Raw genomic sequence first — 6,276 nt, 5'->3', positions numbered from 1 at the left:
CATGCTCTCTACTATATAGAGGTCCCAAAATTTACTACACATAACCTATGCATGTTAAGCATTCTAAAATTCATAATAAATACATTTAACATGAAAATGCAAGAATTCCAACTTTACGAAACATTTAACACCAAATATGAGCATTTCTCATATTGTATGCTAGGCCAAACCCACCGAACCGTCGCGTGCTCCTTCGATTCGTCGAACGGAGTTGTCCACGAGCCTCAAGATACCCTAAAAGAGATCAGCGAAGAGATACGAGAGTATTACGACCAACCATAAGATCGAACATCAATCTAGAAGCAAAAAGGGCCAAAATTCGCCTCAAGAGAAGAAATCTCTTCTAAAGCTCCAAAAGAGAGCTAGAACCCTTCCAAACCAAGCCTAAGGAAGGTTCTAAACCAATCAATCTAGCCCCAAAAGCGCTAGGTTCAAAATGCCCAAAATCAACCCTAAATCTCATTTCTAGGGCTCCATCTACCAAAAATCCTCAAATTAAGGTCTAGAGGAAGGGAATGAGCAACAAACCTTCTTAGAAGCTCCAATCCAAGCTCCAAGGGTGAAGATCTCCCTCTTTGCAAGCTCCAAGTCCAAGCCTTCAAGCACCAAGGAGGATGAGAAGGTGAGGGAGATGCCCCAAGTCCACTAGTAGCTCCAAGCTTCTTCTCCTTCCTTCCTTCTTCTCCTTCTTCTTCTTCTTCTTCTCTATCAAAGGTATGGAGAGAGTTGGGAGAAGAGAAATGAGAAGTAGAGAGGGTGGAGGGGTCATATAGACCCTCTATTGTAACAAAATCCAGCTAGGCCCTCCAAAAATCCAATATTGCATCAGCCCGGTCTGGACAGTTTTCGCCCAGAGGGACCGGTCTCTCCCCAGCAGGGACCGGTCTCTCGCTGCGAACCCGAAAAACCAACGTTCGGGAACCGGTCTCTCCCTGCGCGGGACCGGTCTCTCACTGCGAAGATGCGTTCGGGAACCGGTCTCGCCTGCCAGGGACCGGTTGCCTCAGGCTGCCTCAACACTGCTCACTGAGGGGACTGGTCTCTCCTTCCAGGGACCGGTCCCCGAGAGTGAAAACTCTCAGGACTTGTCCAGAATTTCAGTTTTCGAACTTTTCGGGTCGGGGAACATTTTACAACCGTCCACCAAGTGTGGAAAAGCTCGAAATACATCCAAACACTCGAACCTCACAATTTGCAAAGGTCCAGTGTGTTACAATAACAAACTTTTATTAAGTTGTAATAAATTGTAATATTTGGGATTGTATTTGGAAGTTAATGTAAAAGTAAAATTATGATGTAAAAGGTATCTAACTGAATGGTGTAATAACTTAGCAGTTTATGTTTTTGATGCTTCCTTATGCAATCTTTGAATGAATACTGTTCCTGTTTGGAACCACTCGTATTATATTGATTGTGACGCCTTGGACGTACTGGGGCTACTCTGTCCGCGTGCAGGGAAAACCCCGGTCCGTTCGGCGGTCTGTCGACGGCGCCGCGACCCGGTCCAAATTGGCGGTTGGTCGCGGGGCGCGACACATTATTAGGGCACCAAATTATGGCTTTTATCCTAGGTTGGTTTAAAGGTAAATTGACTTTGTAGAAACCAAATTGGGGGTATTTTCGACGCGTTGGGAGACTCGGTTCGAAGATCCGACGAGTCTACGCAAAGTTATGGGGAAAAAGCTTAATTTGGCTTCGTTTTGCCGCAAGTGAGAGAATAGGCAGCTAAAAATCAAGAGATTTGAACCGTAACACCCTAGCAACCATATGAGGTGAGTGGTGCTTTCTGAAATCGATGAATTTCCTTTAATGTCTAAAATGTCATTTTTGAGCATATGTGACTATAGCTTTTTCATGCATTGTAGGGTGATTGAGAATTGTTATTGCATGTTGTGAGTACAAATGCATATGAGATGATTGTAAACTAATGAGAACTTATAAAACCCTATGTTTGCATGAAAGATGACAAGAACCTAAAAAAGGGCAAAGAACCTAGACGAGGTAAAGAACAAAATGACATTATGACATATGAATTGTTTGGCATTAGTGAATGCATTGAATGCTAGAGATAAACTCTTAGAGATGAACTCCTAGAGAGTGGCATTAAAGAGTCATGAATGCTAGTGTTAAAAGAGTGGCATTAATAAGTATTGAATGCTAGAAAGAATACTTAGTGTGTATGGCACAATGAAAGTTAAAGAATGCAAGTAAATGACATAATTGACATTATGACATATCAACCTTATGGTTAAGGGTCATATGAGCATTGCATCTTTATAGTTAAGGATTGGATTGGAACTTGGAACTTGGAATCCTTATAGTTAAGGATTGATCATACTCACCTATAAGTCTTTGCTCGGAGGGCGGTAGCTCCCCCTCGAGCGATGAGCTCTGGAGTTGTCATCACTGGGTTGGTGCTTTCCCGAGAAGACGGTCCCGTCGGGTCGTAGTAGTCTCCCCGACTATTGGGATTATAAGTTAGTAAGTTGCTTTAGGTGAAACCTACGGGTTAGCCAAGTGGATTGGAAATTGAAAAGTGGATCTTGCATTCATCATGAGCATTTTATTTGAGCATATCATTGATTATTTTGTTTAGACATATTAGCTACATTTGTATAGTTCGGTTGCTATCTACCTGTTATTCTTCTATTATGCCTGATTTAGACCTAGTGGGAAAGTCGGCGAGGTCGGCGGCCGAACCCACTGGGAACTTTGTTGTAGTTCTCACCCCACTATTTCCACAAAGTCGGGACCGAGTGAGCTCGCCGACGATCGCGGTAAAGGTATCGCGCCATAGATAGGGACCACCCGAGATAGTTTCATATTTTGTTTAGTTGTATACCCCTTATATCATCCTCAAGCTAGTTGCTTAGGAGATAAGGAGAGTGATGTTTTCACACAAGCACTAGTCGGGCCTGGCGGGCATTGGTGCGCGCGGTCTAAGCTACGCGGTTCGCTTCACCTTCTTTTTTCTTTTCCCTTCTTTGTGGGCGGATTTCATTTTTAAACTTAATCATTACCTTACCTTGGCCCTTTGGGATACACGTATCTTACCTTTTCTTAGTAAGGTCCCGTATCTTGCACCAATAAGGTCCAACGTGGAGGGGCAATGTCACGCCCCGAGCTCCGCCTATTTGGTCGGATTCGGTCACGTCAACAGACGCCGAACAAACAGCACCTCCCCTATCCGCCCAAGGCTCCATCAATACATGTATAACAATAGCAATTCAAATATAAGAATGCAAGTATACATGGCTTGCGCAAGGGCAAGCAACAACAACCACAAGTGAAAGCAATCTAACTATTACATTCATACATTGTAACTTGATTACTTTCAATCAAATACAAAGCTTGTACATTTACTTTACATTCATTCATCCAATTTACATAACCATCTCTCAAATGATTTTTATTACATTTCATATACATTTTTCATTCATCAACATAATAGATGAAATACATAGGTTGTCTCTATACACAATGGTCGTACGCTACCTAGAGCACGATAACCATGCCACGAGCCATGATTGCCCCGCTCGCGCTAGTACCTGCATGGTTAGTGGGATGAGAACTGCAACAAAGTTTTCAGTGGGTTCGGCCGTCGACCTTGCCGATTTGCCCACTAGGTCTATTTAGGCATACGTATTTCAAGAAAAGAAAGATAGCAAACCAACTAATGCTACTACTAATACAATGCTTGCAAGAAAGCTGATCAATAGATAGATAATCATAAGTATGATAAATATGCATGCATGCTTTTCCACATTCACTTTGGCTTTTACCCAATTAATCCGGTTAACTCTTGTTAATCCCAAAACTCACAGCCCAAAATCCCTCTCAATCTGGGGACTCGAACCGCACGAGAGACCGTCTTCGGGGACCGCTCTCCCCGTGGTGTCAATTCCGGAATGCACCGCTTGAGGGTGAGCTACCTCCCTCAAGCCAAGACTCAATGTGAGTATGATCCAATTCCCAATTTGGGAATGTATAGCCACACTTGTTACTTTACCACAAGCCACGATGCCACAATGCAATAACAGGTTTCTACCTTGTCATATATACAACTCTCTAGGCCACACTTGCCATAATGCCACAATTGGTTTAATCTTGCTTAGCAATTCATCTCTCGATGCCAATCTCGTCGCTAATGTCAATGTCACATTTGTTTACTATTATCATAGTCCATATCTCACATTCACACAAGTATAGGGTTCCAACATAGATGTCTCATATGGTTCCATACCAATCACTATATTCATCTACCTTAGAAGCATACAATTGAATCTCAACCAACATCCATATGTTAACTACCCTATCATGCATGAATGACACTATTCATGTATGCTCAATAAAAAGGCAACATAGACATAGAAGGAAATTCAGAGATTCCGGATAGCACCCCCCGCCTTGTAGGAATGCCAAAAGGCTACCGGTCAATTTTCGTGATTTTTGGGCGCCTATTCTCTCGCCTGCGGCATAACGAAGCCAAATTAGGTTTTTTTCTTAATACCTTTACGTAGACTTGTCGCATCGGCAAACCGAGTTCACCAACGAGTTAGAAATACCCCCAATTTGGTTTCTACAAGATCAATTTACCTTTAAATCAACCTAGGGCAAAAGCCTCAATTTTGATTCCCTAACAATGTCATCTAGCCATATGCCTTTGTTTGATCTTAGAGCTAAACAAAAACAAGCTTAGAACCATCTAAGAATCCCTTTAAAATCATTTCTAGGTCATTCAAACCATTCCTAGGGCATACAAACCGAACCCTAGAAATCCACCATGAGAGCACATGAAGAAACATGGAATTCATAAAACTTCATGGCCTCTACTAGGTTTCTAATCATGTAAGAGGATCAAAACCACAAGACTTAGGGTATAAAACCAAGCCCTAATCTCAATCTTACAAGAAACCTTACCTTAGCCCACTAGCTCTCCAAACTCCATCTTGTAGGAGAGCCCTAGATCCTTCCAAGCTCCAAAATCTCCTTCAAATCCTCAAGTTCTCCTCCAAATCCACCTCTAACCCACCTTGGGAGAGAGCTTCTAGAGAGAGAGAGGTAGAGAATTGAGAGAGGAGATGTGTTCTCTGCTGGGAGCAAGAGAAAGAGAGGTTGAGGTATTTTATAGGTTGCTACATTTGCAAATAAACCCTCCAATTCATATTATTTGCAGCAGACCAACCTGCTGTTTCGCAGCACTGCGTACCGATACGCGGTATGCTGTCACCGGTTTAACGATTACGCAGCAGCCAAACCCGAGAGTTGCCCCCTCGAGTAGCTGACCTGGTACCGGTACGCATCAGGGGTGTCACCAGTTTAACAGCCTTAAACTCTCAAACCCGAGAGCAGCTGTTCTCAGGTGCCCGCCTGGTACCGATACCACTCCAATAAATTACCGGTTAACAATGCTCCAGACTTCAATTTTGCATTGTTTCGGCTCCAAATCGCGCCGAGCAATGCTAAAACCTTTCTAACTCGCTTGGAACTCAACTTTAACCCTTCCAACATTGTTGGAATATTAAATGGATTTTGTCCAATTACTTCTCTCGCACACTTTGGTCAATTTGACTAAAGTTCGATATAGTCCACCGAAGTTTCAGTATATTACAGGCAATCTTGCTTTTAGGATAATGTATAGCACGCATCGACTCACAGAGCTCCTCTGATCTTTCCTTCATTAGAATATTTTGTTACTAGTTCTTATATGTGTTTCAAAATACTTGTATGAACTTTGCGTTTTAAAATATTTTTAAGGGGATATAATTTTTACTAAAAATTAGAGAGATTTTTCAACAATAAATTCTTAAGGGCAATGGTATATTTGAAAGAATTTTTTATAACCAACAAAAGGTATTTTTGTCTATAAGAAATAAATTAGATATTTTAAAAATTTTGAGGAAATATTAAATACTATCCCAATTAAGCTGTGTTTGGTTTTAACTATATCTTTTTTCTGTCATCATCAAGGGCTCGTCAGCAGTTTGCGTCTTTCATTTTGCCATTGCTTAAAACAGATCTAAAATTTGAGATAATTGATAAATTTAATTACAAAAGTTCACTAAAATAGACTTTCTACTTTTCTAATACTTTTCTAATACTATCAAAATTAACGAATAGTTTGTTGAATCATTTTATTCAATTTATGTGATTCTAAAGCGTTAACTGTAACTAGTTGCATCTGCAAACTTATTTTTACAAGATATTACGACTGAATTTAATAAGTATATATATTGTGAATTTTTTTTTTTATCTTATTTGGGAAAATGACAGAGT

This window comes from Ananas comosus, linkage group 19 (genome assembly GCF_001540865.1).
Source record: "Ananas comosus cultivar F153 linkage group 19, ASM154086v1, whole genome shotgun sequence".
In the NCBI taxonomy this organism is placed as follows: domain Eukaryota; kingdom Viridiplantae; phylum Streptophyta; class Magnoliopsida; order Poales; family Bromeliaceae; genus Ananas; species Ananas comosus.
Note: the sequence above shows the minus strand (reverse complement) of the source record.